At 45.1% G+C, this 14831-nt stretch overlaps 1 protein-coding gene across 5 annotated transcripts in view; it reads right to left on the minus strand.

Moving 5' to 3' along the window:
• The window catches only part of HDAC3 (histone deacetylase 3), an 89958-nt gene that overhangs the window by 41595 nt on the left and 33532 nt on the right, over nucleotides 1–14831 (minus strand). Inside the window, exon 1 of one of the 5 annotated variants that reach the window (XM_073620960.1) lies at nucleotides 292–357. The exons of the other annotated variants lie outside the window; for them this stretch is intronic. The gene's annotated coding sequence lies outside the window, so the exon portion shown is untranslated. Of the gene's footprint in view, nucleotides 1–291; nucleotides 358–14831 lie in introns of those variants that run through there. 5 annotated transcript variants of the gene reach the window in all.

Genomic DNA, 14831 nt, shown 5'->3' on the forward strand with positions numbered 1-14831 from the left:
GTAGGTGAATAGATGGATACAATCACTTATAGAATGAGTGCTCAAATAATGTATATAAAATACTTGAATTCATCACTAGTGAAAAAAAAAAAAATTTAATTAAAAAAATGCATTGTGCAAAGAAAATTCCAAATGTGCTAAAAATATATTAAACTCAAGTCCATAAACAAGTCCACACATAAAATGTATATAACGAATGAATGCATAAATATATTCCACTTCATGTCTGCCAGTGCTCAAAAGGAAATTGATAAAGTGCTCCGTCCACAAGTAAAAAGGATGGCCTCTTACCAGATCAGATGGATCCCTATTAGAGATCAGAAGAGCTTGTGCAGGAGTAATCACAGGTGTGGAGATTTCAAACAGCATGTCTTGATATGCTTGCAGGGACGAACTCCATGTATTCAAGGATCATGAATAGAAAGGGAGAAGCCTCAGTGTAAATCAGCCAACTTTTTATTAAAAAATATATAAAAGTTATACTTACATTGACGTTAAAAAATTCAAGCATGAATTGTATCCCTAGCGGCAGTGTCAACCTGCCAGCTAGCTCAGATAGCGTTGCAAACACTCTCCGATCGGCAGGCTGTAATAGGGATCCATCTGATCTGGTAAGAGGCCATCATTTTTTCTTGTGGATGGAGCACTTTATCAATTCCCTTTGAGCACTGGCAGACACGAAGTGGAATATATTTACACATTCATTCGTTATATACATTTTATGTGTGGACTTGTTTATGAACTTGAGTTTATTATACATATTTTTTAGCACAATGCACAGTCCATATATTAATAAGTATATTGGCAAGTATAGATGGAAAAGTCCATTAAATTCAGTGCATCACCCAGTGTCTGAATAAGTCAGGGAAAAATATCTTCTTACCAGATCCAAAGACCTATCAAGGTTTATAATCGCATCTGTGAGCTTTGTAACCCCTCACATTAGTTGCAGATCATCCATATGGAACAGCTGGTAAAAGCGAGCCAATGATAAAACCTCAGGGTATCCACAGAAGCCGATCCAATCATTGGTTGTACAAGAAAAGGAAAACTCATTGCGCAGCATCAAAATAAAAAAAACGGGCAATTTGTTAAAATTCTACTTACAACAGATAAGTGATCATAGGCATTAGGAATGTAAATCGTCCTAACACTCTCACAAGCGTAATGTCACTTATTCCTCCCCTGCCAATGTATAGAGATCAGTGCCCCGTGTGAGGACGTCGTCAGATGGCTCCAGCAAGAAGGGAGGCAGCTGGTACTGGTGACAGCAGGCAGAGTAGCAAGGTCAGGCAGGCCAGGACATACACAGACGGGATTGATCGTTACAGGGCACAGACATGAGCATGATCAGGAAACAAGCCGGGCGGGAACAGATTCATGGAACAGGAGCCAAAGGAGCAGACTGAAGCGAAGGTCAGGGGACAAGCTGAGGTAGTTGGAGTTCAGAGAATGGCAAATACAAGCCGGGTCAGCAACTGGAAGCAGGATACAGGATCACAGGTTACACAGGCGACTAAAGACAAAGCAGCACTAATCGTGAGCACTGGCTGAGTTTAAATAGTCTGTTTGGCACCAGCATCTGTCACAGGTGCACGAGAATGTGTGACAGCCCGTGTGTGCGGGAGTTCGCGCATGCGAATATGTATTAGCCAGGGCACAGAAGTTCGTCCAGAGGAGTTCTCTTGTTTGCTGGCATGCACATCCTGACAATACCTCTCTGTGGTGATTGTGTACAGATATTTATTTTTCACAATTGTTCTTGCCAATATTGTGAAGGGTTGATAGGCCCAAAAGCTATCTGGTGGCAGTTTGGCGTTTAAAGGGTTAATTGCTTCATTAACTTAACGACAATCACTCTCAGGCTGATGGCACCTAGATTGTGGTCCCACAAGCTGAAAAATTTGTGCAGGGTTCAGCTAAGAGTGGCATTGTTACGTAAGTGACATTGCAGTGTGAGAGCGGCCAGTCCTTTGTCACGAGTTGGTGAGGAGGGCAGGGATCTGATACCCGGGTTCGTCACAGCTTGTACTTTTTTTTAAAGATATTTTTATTCAAAATTCTTACACAACACACAAGAAAGAAAAAAAAAAAACAAAAAAAAAAAAAAAACGCAACTTCGGTTATGCACTGTATCCAAGCATCACAACCTGCATTAAAACATTAAACAGTGCTCATGTCAGATGCCTCGTCATTAAGCACAAGACTAGGTAATACATTTTTCCCCATTATGAGGACACCTGAAGGATGTACCTGACACAGGTTCAACATATCAATAATGCACATTATCTAGCACGTGGTCCACCTGATGCGAGGGTGAGGGGGCTGGCCAGCCACCTGCCCCATATCTTTTGAAATGTTTTGGATCTTTTCCAAACCTCAAATGTAAGTTTGTACAGTGGTATCAAGTCATTAACCAGTGATATCCAGAGAGACCTTAAAAGGTTTCTGTGAGCCCTTCCAGGTCAATAATATAGTCTTCCTAGCATAGAAATGAAGGATGCGAAGGAGTCTCTGCATGGATAGAGATGTGGAGATCCCCAAGTATTCCTAGCAGGCAGTTCTTAGGGTGAAGAATATTCCGGAGGCCCAGTGCCTGCGAAATAAAAGACCCTACCTCTCCCCAGAAGACCCAAACTATTGGACAGGTCCAAAAACAGTGTACAAAATCTGCCTCTTGACCACACCCTCTAAAAAGGTCAGCTGCGGGGGCTAGGCCCATCCTGCGTAGTCTAGAGGGTGTTAAGTGGGATAAGTGAAAGATTTTTATGTTGATTATACGGTCTTTAGAAGATATTACCAAAGTTTTATACGTGTCACTGAATTCTGACCAGTCCTCATCCGTAAGAGTAGAGTCCATAGATACCCATCTTGCTGGAATCTAGGGTTACAGTCAGAAGAGCAGCATAGTATGTCGATATAAGCTTAGTGGAGTTGGGGTGTCCCAGTAGTTTCTCCAGTTGCGGTACCACCGTGGGGTCAGCTAGGGAGCCAAACTGGGCACAAATGGCGTGTCAGAGTTGGTAGTAAAAGAATATGTATGAGCGTGGTAGGTCAAAGTCTATTTGCAGTTGTTGAAAGGACTTAAACCCCTGTGCATCATATAGATGACACAGGTATTTAACCCCCTTGGAGTACCATCGCTGCGGTTCTGGTATAGAATTCAATTTCACAGCTTGTACTTAGTTTTATACTTTTAAATGCACCACATATGTAAGTACCCAAATTTAGTTTGAGATCAGGCCCCTTTAATGCCCCGCACAGCAACAATTTGAGATGGAAGGCCAGAATTCTGAGCCCATCAGATGTTGCTGCAAAACATTTTCTGATCATGAAGATCCAGACAAGAAGAGACCAGAGTGAGCAAAGGAGTTATCTCATCAGTCTGCTCCAAGCAGAGGGATGACCTAAACGGTATCCTACTAGCAGAGGGGTGACCTTATCAGTCTGAGCAAAGCAGAGGAACAACCTCAACAGTCTGCTCCTAGCAGAGGGGTGACCTCACCAGTGTGTCACTCCTTTACTGATCAGGGCTTTTGACCAAGCTGTATTGTTGCTGACTAAAGGTAAAAAAATTTGGATATACTTTCTACAAGAGGCTCCTCAATCACAAAAATGGTTTGCACAAAATTACATTAATATTATTTGGTTGCTTACCTGGAGTTTAGCTTAAAGTGGCTGTAAACCTAGTTACACCACTTTTACCTACAGGTAAGCCTTTAAGGTGGCTTACCTGTAGGTACTGGAAATATCTCCTAAACCTGCACGGTTTAGAAGATATTTACCATTTACGCTTGTGCTGATGTCATCGGCGCATGCATACTGAAGAAAGGGCACGATCATGTCCTTTCTAAAGGGGCTCATGCCGTGCCATGCGCGCAGGAGTGGCGTCACGCGACTCTGGCCAGTCACAGAGCCGGAGTCCACGGCCCCGAGGGGTGAGGATGGATGAGGCCAGCGATGCATACTAGCCAATTATGCTTTTACTTTGCAAGGGAAAAAAAAAAAGATGTAAAACCCATCAGGGTTTACTTTTGCTTTAAAGGCCAAGTTCGCCTTTTCAGACAGAATTTAACTTTTCATAATGAACAGAATCATTTTCTATTATAATTTCTGGCCCAGAAATCCCAATGTGCTCATCTCATACTTACATCAATAGAAGCTTTGATATAAAGCAAATGATTCTGGATGGCTGCACTTCCAAAAATCCTCTTTATTGAAGCTTCATGTGACAGGTGGTTAACAGATGGAGCAGGGGACAAAGAGGTAGACACGTTTCATGCAAATGTTAGAGCTTGGTCATTACCTCAATGACTAAGCGCTAACTTTTGCACAAAATGCATTTACCTTTGTCCCTTGCTCCATCTGTTAACCACCTGTCACATGATCACATGAAGCTTCAGCAAAGAGGATTTTTGGAAGTGCAGTAGTCTGGAATCATGAAACACAGCATGCGAGCTAGTGTGTGGGCATTAACTGGAGACTCACTCACCTGGAGTGGCTTTTTTGGTTTCAACAGAAGCTTTGAACTTTTATTTATCTGTTTGGATGGTTAAAAAAGCTTTTTGAGTCCATCAGTTCCCATAGATCGTATCTCACCATGGACTTCCTTGCTGTATCGCAAAAGGGCTTATTCACCTTTTTGGACCACACCTCCCGCATTACTATACCAACTATTATTTTCCATGTCTGTACATTCTGACTGTAGAAGTTCCTTTAGATCTCCCATCAGCTATGTAGTGCAAGGGCCTGTCTGATTTGATACAAATTGAATGGATTGTTCAAGTGGGTCCTGCTATTCTAATTCTGGTAAGGAAACAGTACAGAGATTGTACAATCAAGTTGCACACTGTATGGCTCTCTTTACACAAGTACATAGGAGGACAGAGTGAACAGAGACACTCAGCTGTCAGGCCCCGCTCACATCTTAGCGTAGCGGGAACTCGCGTCCCCACAATCGTTTTTTGGGGGTTTTTTTTGGGGGCGTTTTGAAGCGTTTTCACTCATCGTGCATAGGGCAGTCTATTCACTTGGATTGGCTTCCCTATGTGCGACAATCACCCCAAAGAACTTTTCTGCAGCGTAGCGTGGTGCTTTTTTATCACACTTTTTAGTGCATTTACAACGCGTTTGTCGCACGGCAAGCGCATGCCTGCAACCCGCACTTTGGGTGCCTTTAACATGTAATGACAATGCAAGCATGATGCACATTTGCAGTTTGTGAAACGCATGGCAAAGCTGCGCTTTCTGACCAGCTTGTCATGAACATTGAGCTTCATTGTTCTTGTGTAAACATACCAATTTCACTTTTAGAACCCATTAACAGCTGGCATAGTGGGAGCGTGCATTTTTTAGGCTAGTTTTTCGTGTGACAAGCATAGGGCAACCCATTTCAATGGGCTGCCCTACATGTGATAAAGTAGCTCATTGCACATTTTGGTGTATTGCAGTTTGAACCTTTTTACTGTGCATTTTGCTGCATTTGTCACTTATTTTTCTTTCATACATCATGGGACACAGACTCAGACTAATATTCATTACCTGCTGGGTTATACTTCATCTCCAGGTGAATGGACACTGGTAGACCAAAGGTCTTTAGAAATAAAGCGATCCCCTATATAACCCCTCCCATGCAGGAAGTACTTTAGTTTTTTTTACCAGTGTCTGCAAGGTGGATAGTATGGTTTGTTTGAGCTCTCTGAGCTCCAGGTCTTTAGTCTCACAAACTGTTCTTAAATGAATCAAGTGATTGACCGATCTGATCCATTTGACACAGGCTTTATATGCCTAGATAAAATGGTACCAGAGCCTTGCAAAGAAGACTCAAGATCCTGTGAGGTTTTACCTGTAATGCGGCCTTCGGGCGCTGGACCCTGCGAAGTGGAATCCTGGACACCACAGGCATTCCTGCAGGGTGCTGTATAGGTCCAAGGGAGCGGACCCTAAACATGAAAAGGGTACACAGTCCTTGAAGGTCCTCAAGTGACAGGAACCTGCCGTGATGGGTGAAGTTTGGGCTCTTAGTTTCTAAGCTCCCTGCGCATGGATGGGTAAGTGAAAACCCTTTATTATTGTAGGGTGTCCCAGTGATTGTAACAATCAGTCAAGCTAGCTACAGGCTGGACACCTGTGTGCGATGACCATACGGGGGAGTTTTGGGCTAGCTGTGGGTGTTTGCAAAGTGTACCTTTTTTTGCTTGTGTCTGGCTGTTTACCTGTATGATGGCGCATGACTGTGCGCCATTTCGCCTTGGATCACCATGGCGCACGTGCGTTCGCAAGAGTGCCGCTGTGCTGAACAGTTGTTTGGCAGCCATGGCACACGTGCATTTGCAAAAGCGCCGCTGGACTTAGCAGTTTGTTTGGCGGCCATGGCGCACGCAGCTTTGACGCACATGCGTAGTAGCCTTTATCTGGGTGTACGAAGATTTGCGTAATACGCAAATACAGCCATGCACGTTCGCCGGGACCACGCACATGTGCATGCATGCACAGGACGTTCTGGTGCACAGCCAGCTTATTTAAGCTGTATATGCCAAGAATGCGGTGCTTTCAGAAGGCAGCTGTGGGACACAGAGCAGACTCTGAACAGGCACTTGCAGCAGTTCATTTCTCCTTACCTGGGTCACGTGAGTCACCAAGTGTTACTTGGCAGGCAAAGGTGCTTAGCAGGATTGTTGCATAGAGGCTTGGTGAGCCCTATTATAATGGGTCTTCCTTCTGAGGTGTGTTAATACTACCAGGTACTCTTTTTGTGGCTATTAAATGTCTGCAAAAAAGAGGAGTGGGACTAACACTACAGGGAAGGGCACACATATGTGGTCAGTAGTTCCTGATGAACCTAGTTGTATCCCTAGTGCTGTATCCCCTGAAGGACCAGAGGCTTCCGGGCAATCTGAGCCGCTGCGCCTATCTGGTACTGTGCCTATAGTCAAAGCTGCTGCTTCACCCTTTATCACCAAGGATGAACTGTCCTCGGCCTCGTCCCTGGAGCCTTCTAGTTTGGAGCAGGAATGTGTTGAGAATGACGAGCTAAAAGCTCAGGATTCTGTGGAGGGCCTGGCGGATGAGTCTGCTTCCGAGCAATCTGGACAAAAAGATATCCAGTTGATGTCTGCCTCTCTGTTGCAGAGGCTTTTCATCCTGACTGACCGAAATGGTCCGTTCTGCCTTTAAGTTGCCTCTTGCAGAGGTGACTGAGCCCCCCCTAGTCCTCTTGGGATCCCTGAGGCTTCTTCAGGCCGCACAGGCTTTCCCCCTACACCCCCTGCTGGAACAGGCGGTGTATGCATTGGGAACATCCCGACAGGATTTTGTTCCTCTTATGCCCCGTACACACGATCGGAAATGCCGCCAGCAAAAGACTGATGTGAGCTTTTGGTCAGAAAATGTGACCGTGTGTATGCTCCATCAGACTTTTGCTGGCGGAATTCCAGCCAGCAAAAGAGCGAGAGCAGGTTCTCTATTTTTCAGTCGGAAAAAGTTCCTATCCAAAAAAACACCACACACAATGCGACGCATGCTCGGAAGCATTGAACTTCATTTTCTCGGCTCATTGTAGTGTTGTACGTCACAGCGTTCTTGATCGTCGAAAGTTCAGAGAACTTGTGACCGCTTGGAAGCAAGCCAAGCTTGAGCGGAATTCCGTTGGAAAAAACATCCAAGATTTTTCCGACGGAAATTCCGCTCGTGTGTATGGGGCATTAAGGTTTTCATTTTATATGCCATGGATAAAAAAAGTTTGTTAAAAAAAAATAAATGGAGCATGCCAGTTGTAGACGCAGCAGTCTTCCTTAAACAAGAGCTTAACTTGTCCGGTAGATAACGCGAGGGCTTGAAAGACCCTGTTGACAAGAAATTGGAGTCATTATTAAAGGCTTCCTTTTCTTTAGCCAGTTCAGCTATTCAGCCAGCTGTTGCAGCAATTGGTATCTGCCAGTCCATAAAGGATCAGGTCAAACGGCCTGATAGGCCTGACCAGGAGGATGATCTGCCTGAAAATAAGACAGATAGGGGGCGTGGCCGGATGTGAAGGCGTTAGGACGTGATCTCCAGGAGCTCCGGCTAGTATCCGCTCTTTTATCCTGATTGTGCCCGACCAACTGCCCAATTCCCGCCGCCTGACGGCCCCACATCAAGGGGAAGAGAAGGGGAACGCAGTGATGCCATCCGCGAGCCAGAAGAAGCAGGCTAAACAGCATTCGCAGCTGCCGTTAGATCAGAGGCAGCTGCGGTCTCGAGAAAGCATGGCGCCTGGCTCCTCCCACATTATCACGCTCCCTGTGTCGGCTACACAGCGCGCCAAGACACAGGCAGGGAAGATGGCGCAGCGTGAGTCTCTCCCACAGCAGGCCCCGGAGACATCTCCCTCTCTGCCGCAAGAAATTGAGCTAGACACTGCAGCAATCACGGGTCCTATTCTGGAGGCCATAGCCGCTTCGAAGTCAGAGCTGGTCACCCGCATAGACTGCTTGGCATCAGAATGTAATTTAATCCGCCATGATCTTGACAAAATTAGAGGCAGATTAACAATGGCGGAGGACCGCATATCCGAAGTGGAGGATACTACTCATGCACAAGGCTCCCAGATACACGAATTGAAAGATATGGTCCGGGCCCTGCAACACAGAGCAGACGACGCTGAGGACCGCCAACGCAGAAATAATGTAAGAGTGGTGGGGCTCCCTGAGGGGGTGGAGGGGTCATCCCCGTCGACGTTTGCAGAACAATTCTTCAAGCAATTGTTATCATTGGGGGACATGCCCCCAACATATGTGGCAGAAAGGGCCCATAGAGTCCCTACGGGAACCAGGCCTTCCGGAGCCCCCCCCCGTCCGTTCCTGGTACGCTTTCTAAATTATAAAGACAGGGACATGTTACTGGCCGAGGCACGGAAGCACCAGGATCTCAGGTATGAAAATGCCAGAATTATGCTGTTTCCAGATTTCTCGGCGGAAACGCAACGCAGACGTAGATCTTTCACGGATGTGAAGAGAAGGCTCAGAGAAAAAGAATTGAAATATAGCATGTTGTATCCAAGTCGTCTCCGAGTGCAATATAAAGGCTCTGTAAAGTTTTTTGATGCCCCACAAGAGGCATGTGACTGGCTGGATGCAAACCCATAATGTTTCAAGCACTGTCGGTTGACTCAGTAACATGTTTCGGGGGTTTCTTTACTTTACTTTCTTTTCTTTTTGTCTATTCACGTATATTTTTTTGCTGGAGTTTAGTTATCCTCCGATTTGATGTTCCGGGCTGACTTACAGTGGGACTTCGTGGCGACTGTGGATTGCTGTGGGGGGGTGACCCCCTATTGATCGATATGTCATCTCGGAATACCGAAGGGAGACATACCCTGTCTACTTTCTCTGTTTTCCCAATTTGATCCTGAGTCTCTTAAGATGGGAAGGGAATGGAATCCTCACTGCAACTGTGTTCCTGATTACTTTTTCGTGATATTTTTTGTTTTCTACCGTCGGTCTGTTCTACACGGGTGGTCGGGTGCAAGCTGTCCCTTATTTAAACTGCTGCCGGAGACCTCCTGGAAATGCATAGACACTTTTCTTTACTTAACTGATGCCGAACTTTCGTTTTCCAAGGTGGAACTCTCCAAGGGTTGTTTGTTTCTGGGATCAAGCTGCATACCAGACAATTGTTTTTTTTCTTTGTTTTTTTCTTTTTTTTCTTTTTTCTTTTTTTCTTTTTCAATTTCAGATGGAGATTGAAATTTTGTTCTACCAGTTTTTAGGTTGGAACCCTTTCGTAGGTTCCTTGGGTTCTGGTATGATAGCAGGGGGGGTGTTGTTAGACCATTGTCACGGCTGCTCTACTGATGCTGCATATATGTACCTAAAGATACACATGTCCTCACATAGGGCTTTTCAACTAATTAATGCACAATTACAAGTTATATTACAGGTATTCTATTTCTTAATATTCCTAGATGGATAGTAGAGTAAGGATTTTATCATGGAATGTCAGAGGCTTGAACAGTAAATTTAAAAGAGCAACGGTTTTTCAATACTTGAAACAGGTGAAGCCACATATCGTCCTCCTCCAGGAGACTCACCTGGAGGGTGGCAAGATTCTGTCCCTGCGAAAACCATGGATACAAAGGGCGATCCATGCTACATACTCCTCTTATGCAAGAGGAGTATCGATACTAATAAGTAAAGCTATAACTTGTACAATTCACCGGGTGGTTACAGATCCGGGGGGACGGTATGTGGCGGTCTCCTTAGAAATATATAATCATAAATTCATACTGGTAAATATATACATGCCTCCACCATTCCAGGTGAAATTTCTGTATGATCTTATGGTAACACTGGCCCCATTTCTTCATTTACCAGTTCTCATAATGGGTGATTATAATGCAATTCTGGACGGAGTACTGGACTCCTCCAATGCCGCCAGACCGGCCTCGGTGGAATTACGCTCCTGGGCAGATATGGCTGGGTTGACAGAGGTGTGGAGGTGGAAGAACCCTGATGGTATAGACTACTCGCATTTGTCCTCGGCGCACAGGTCTTCAGCAAGGATTGATTTAGCATTCGGAAACGCATCCTTGTTGAGGTATGTGTGTGCAGCGGAGTACTTGTCGGGAGGAGTTTCTGATCATAATCCTTTTCTGCTCACCATAAAGTTTCCTTCGGGATCTAAAAAAGGGTGCTGGAGGTTATCACCTGACTGGTTACTGGAGGAGCAAGTGTGTACACATGTTCAAAAATCAGTAGAAACATATTGGGAATGCAACGAAGGTTCAGTCAACCCCAACATTGAATGGGATGCCTTCAAAACAGTGATTAGAGGGGAATGCATATCGGCTATCAGTTCAGCAAAAAAAGACCTAAAATCTGAGGGGGAGGCTCTTCTTGCCAAGGAACGGGAGGCAGCACAGGTGCAGGCAGACTCTCCTTCCGAGCAGGGGTATCTCTCGCTTCTAGAAGCAAGACGCTCGATTGATTTACATTTTAAAGCTATGGCTGGAAAAGAAATTAAACAAAGGGCGGAGGTCATTTTTGCTGAAGGAGATAAGAATGGTAGGCTCCTGGCTAATATGGTTGCTGACCAAAAGGCACCGGTTAGTGTTCCGGTGGTGAAAGGGGAGGGTGGGACTCTCATAACTGAACCAGAAAGCATTCTAGAGGAATTTGTACGTTTTTACTCAAAATTGTATTCTCCTATACCACATTATAACATTAGTGAGTTGGATGAATTATTGCAGACCCTTAATATGGCCAAATTATCAGAATCTGATGCAGCATCCTTAGATGAACCTATCTCTGTATTGGAGGTGGAGTCTGCCATTCTGACATTTCCCCCTAAGAGGGCGCCGGGACCGGATGGGATCCCGGCGGACTTCTATAAGTCATATTTATCTCAAGTGGCCCCCAGGTTGACAAAGCTTTTTGCCTTCTGCTGCGAACAGGGTACTTTGCCGGCATCCATGATGGAGGCATATATGGTACTCCTTCTGAAGCCGGAAAAGGATCCTATGCAATGTTCCTCATATCGCCCCATAGCACTCCTAAATATGGATCTGAAGATTCTTGCCAAAATTTTAGCTATGCGGGTAGCAAAGGTCCTCCCAACGATAATTGATATAGATCAGACGGGTTTTATGCCTGGTATGTCAACGGACACAAACCTGAGACGACTATTTACACATATTCAGATGGAAGCACCTGAGTATCCGGCAAGGGTTATTGTTTCTATAGACATTGAAAAGGCCTTTGACACAGTGGATTGGGGATATATGCATAGAGTATTAGAAACTTTGGGTTTTGGTCCTGTGTTCTGTCGCTGGTTGGCAATGTTATACAGTAAACCCCAGACGGCAATAAGGCTGGGAATGTCAACCTCAAAATTTTTTAAAATCAACAGGGGCACTAGACAGGGGTGCCCTCTCTCCCCATTCCTGTTTGCAATGATGATGGAACCTATTGCCAGGGCACTAAGGCGATCTGATGCGGTGGGAGGAATTCAGGTGGGGACAATTCGGGAGAGCGTGGCGCTCTACGCGGATGACTTGCTGCTGTTCCTCCGAGATCCGGGGCCTTCTTTAAAAGCTGCTCTTGAGATTCTTGACAGATTTGCTATCTTCTCTGGCTTGAGAGTGAACTGGGGCAAGTCATCTATATTACCATTAGGACATGGGGCACAGGGTGTAAGAGACAATACACTCCCGCTACAGTGGGTTTCCACTATCACGTATTTAGGGGTCAGGGTCACGGCTAACATACACGATTACATGAAGCTAAATCTCCTCCCCCTAGTGACCAGACTAAAACACAAAGTTCAATTATGGCAGAAGTTACCACTGTCGCTTATGGGAAGGGTGAGTCTATTAAAGATGAAATTTTTGTCTGTCATTCTGTATTTTCTGCGCCATTCCCCTAATTGGATACCGAAATCTTTTTACTCCACTCTCAATGGTATCATTGGGTCTTTCATATGGCACCCACAGGCACCAAGGATAAGTTTAAAGTCCCTTCAAGAACCGTGGGGACAGGGAGGTTTGGCACTTCCAGACTGGCAAAAATATTATTTGGCGGGGCAAATGGTTTTTGCCAGACGCTGGCTGATGGCAGAGGCTGGTGACTCTGCTAATGTTCTGGAAGCAGCCTATGTAGGGTCGTATGAAAGTTTGAGCTTAGCACTATACAGAGGGCCAAAGTCGGGGTTACCCATGACTACTTCTATGAGAGCCACTATTAAAGCTTGGGAGGTTGCAACTACTTTAGTGTCCCCTAGCTATGTGGGTGTTACACCGTCTGCACCATTATGGTTTAACCCAAATCTGCCGCATTTCTGCTCCATTCCAGACCCTGTTGTGTGGTCTGGTAGGGGTGTAAAGAAACTGGAGGATATAGTCAGGGAGGGAGAGCTTCTTCCTTTTGATCAGCTTAAGGCAAGACACGACCTTCCAAACTCTACCTTTTTTCGATTTCTCCAGCTGCGCCATGCTTTCGGGGCGCAGTTCGGGAATCGAGGGGTGGAATGTCTCCCTTCCTCACTGGAACTTATGTTAAAAGATGAAGACTTGCCCAAACCACTATCAACCGTATATAAATCTCTATTTAAGAAAACACCGAGTGGGGTGGTTAAATGCAGGGAAAAATGGGAAAGAGAGGTTCCAGAATTACAAGGAGAAGACTGGGATGATATGTGGGACCACCCATTTAAAAACCTAGTTTCGGCTCGTGATCGGCTGATCCAATTCAAATTTCTCCACCGCATCTATTTATCTCCAGCTCGGCTGTTGCGGATATTTCCATCATCAGATGGAAAGTGCTGGAGATGTATGTTTTCCCCGGCAGATGCGAAACACATTTTTTGGGACTGTCCGGAAATACATACATTCTGGAGGGAGGTTTCAGACTGTCTGACAGAAGTGCTCAGTATCCCAGTACCCTTGACACCCAGAGTATGCCTCATTGGGTTGGTGGAGGAAGTGGTGCCATCCTTGGCACACCGCACTCTATTGAATATAAGCCTATTCTATGGTAAAAAGGCTATCTTACTGAAATGGAAGAACACGGCGGCACCCACTCTTTCCTTTTGGAAGGGTTTGGTCAACTCGGTCATACCCTTGTATAAGGCTACATATAGACTCAGAGGTTGCCCAAAGAAATTCTCAAAAGTTTGGCAGCCATGGTTGGATTCAACAGGAACGGTAGGCTAAGTAACAAATATGCTGTAGGTTAGTGAATTAATATTATAAAGTGGGCCTGGTGGGGGAGAGATGTAGTCATTAGTTTTTGATGTCCTTATTCTATTGAAGCTGTTAGTATCTCCTGGTATGTGTTTTCTATATATATATAAAAAGTGTGGACAGTACTGTGTAATACAGAGGACAACATAAATGTATATATCCAGGGTATAAATGTCTTATTCAATTACTGCAGCCGTGACGGATGGTCGGGTTGGGGGGGGGGGGGGGAGGGAGCTCAGGGAATAGTAGAATATGTTAGTCAATGTACAGCCCTACGTGGCAGATTCGAGGATGGGTATGTTGCCCGTCTGGTTGTTTGATGTTGTATTGTTTTTTCTTTTTTGCAAAATAATAAAAAGATTTTTAAAAAAAAAAATGAAAATAAGACAGATATTCCTCGAGCGCTGCATTTTGCTGTTGACACCTTAAAAGGATTCAATACAGCCGGTTTCACATTTGGCTCTCTTGTCTTTACATATACGCAGACTTTTGTGGCCCGAGCTTCCTTGTGAAAAGTTATTGGCAGGTTTCCCTTTTCATGTGGAATGTTCATTTGGTGATCATTTGGATAAATCTATCCAAAAGATTTCTGGAGGGAAGAGTTCTCTACTTCCTGTGAAGAAAAGCACCAGGCATCCCTCGTTTAAAACCTCAGGGACTGCTTCTTCAAATGTCTCAGCGCCAAAGCAGTTCAGTCGCCAACAAGGCGCTAGAGCCAGGGGCAAGCCGCAAGGCTAGGGCCAGGAAAAGCCCTGTGTCCAAAATTCTTCTAAACCCAGCACCAAGCCCTCCTTTTGAGGGGACGCCCCCACTCCATCAGCTAGGGGGAAGGCTGCTGTACTTTGCGGACATTTGGAGAACAATAATTCAGGACAAGAGGGTCACCTCAATTATATCCCGCGGTTACAAGCTGGAGTTGTGGGGGGTTCCCCCTCAGAGGTTTTTAAGATCCAGCGTTCCCTCAGATCCTCCAAAGAGACTTATTTCTTCAGGCACTACATCATTTAGTGCATCAAGGAGTAATTGTACAGGTTCCTGTATCCGAAAGAGTGAACCTGTTTTACGGTTTAAAAACCAAAACGAGGTCACAAGGCCCATTTTTGGACCCAAGATA

The sequence above is a fragment of the Aquarana catesbeiana genome, linkage group LG03 (genome assembly GCF_042186555.1).
Source record: "Aquarana catesbeiana isolate 2022-GZ linkage group LG03, ASM4218655v1, whole genome shotgun sequence".
In the NCBI taxonomy this organism is placed as follows: Eukaryota; Metazoa; Chordata; class Amphibia; order Anura; family Ranidae; genus Aquarana; species Aquarana catesbeiana.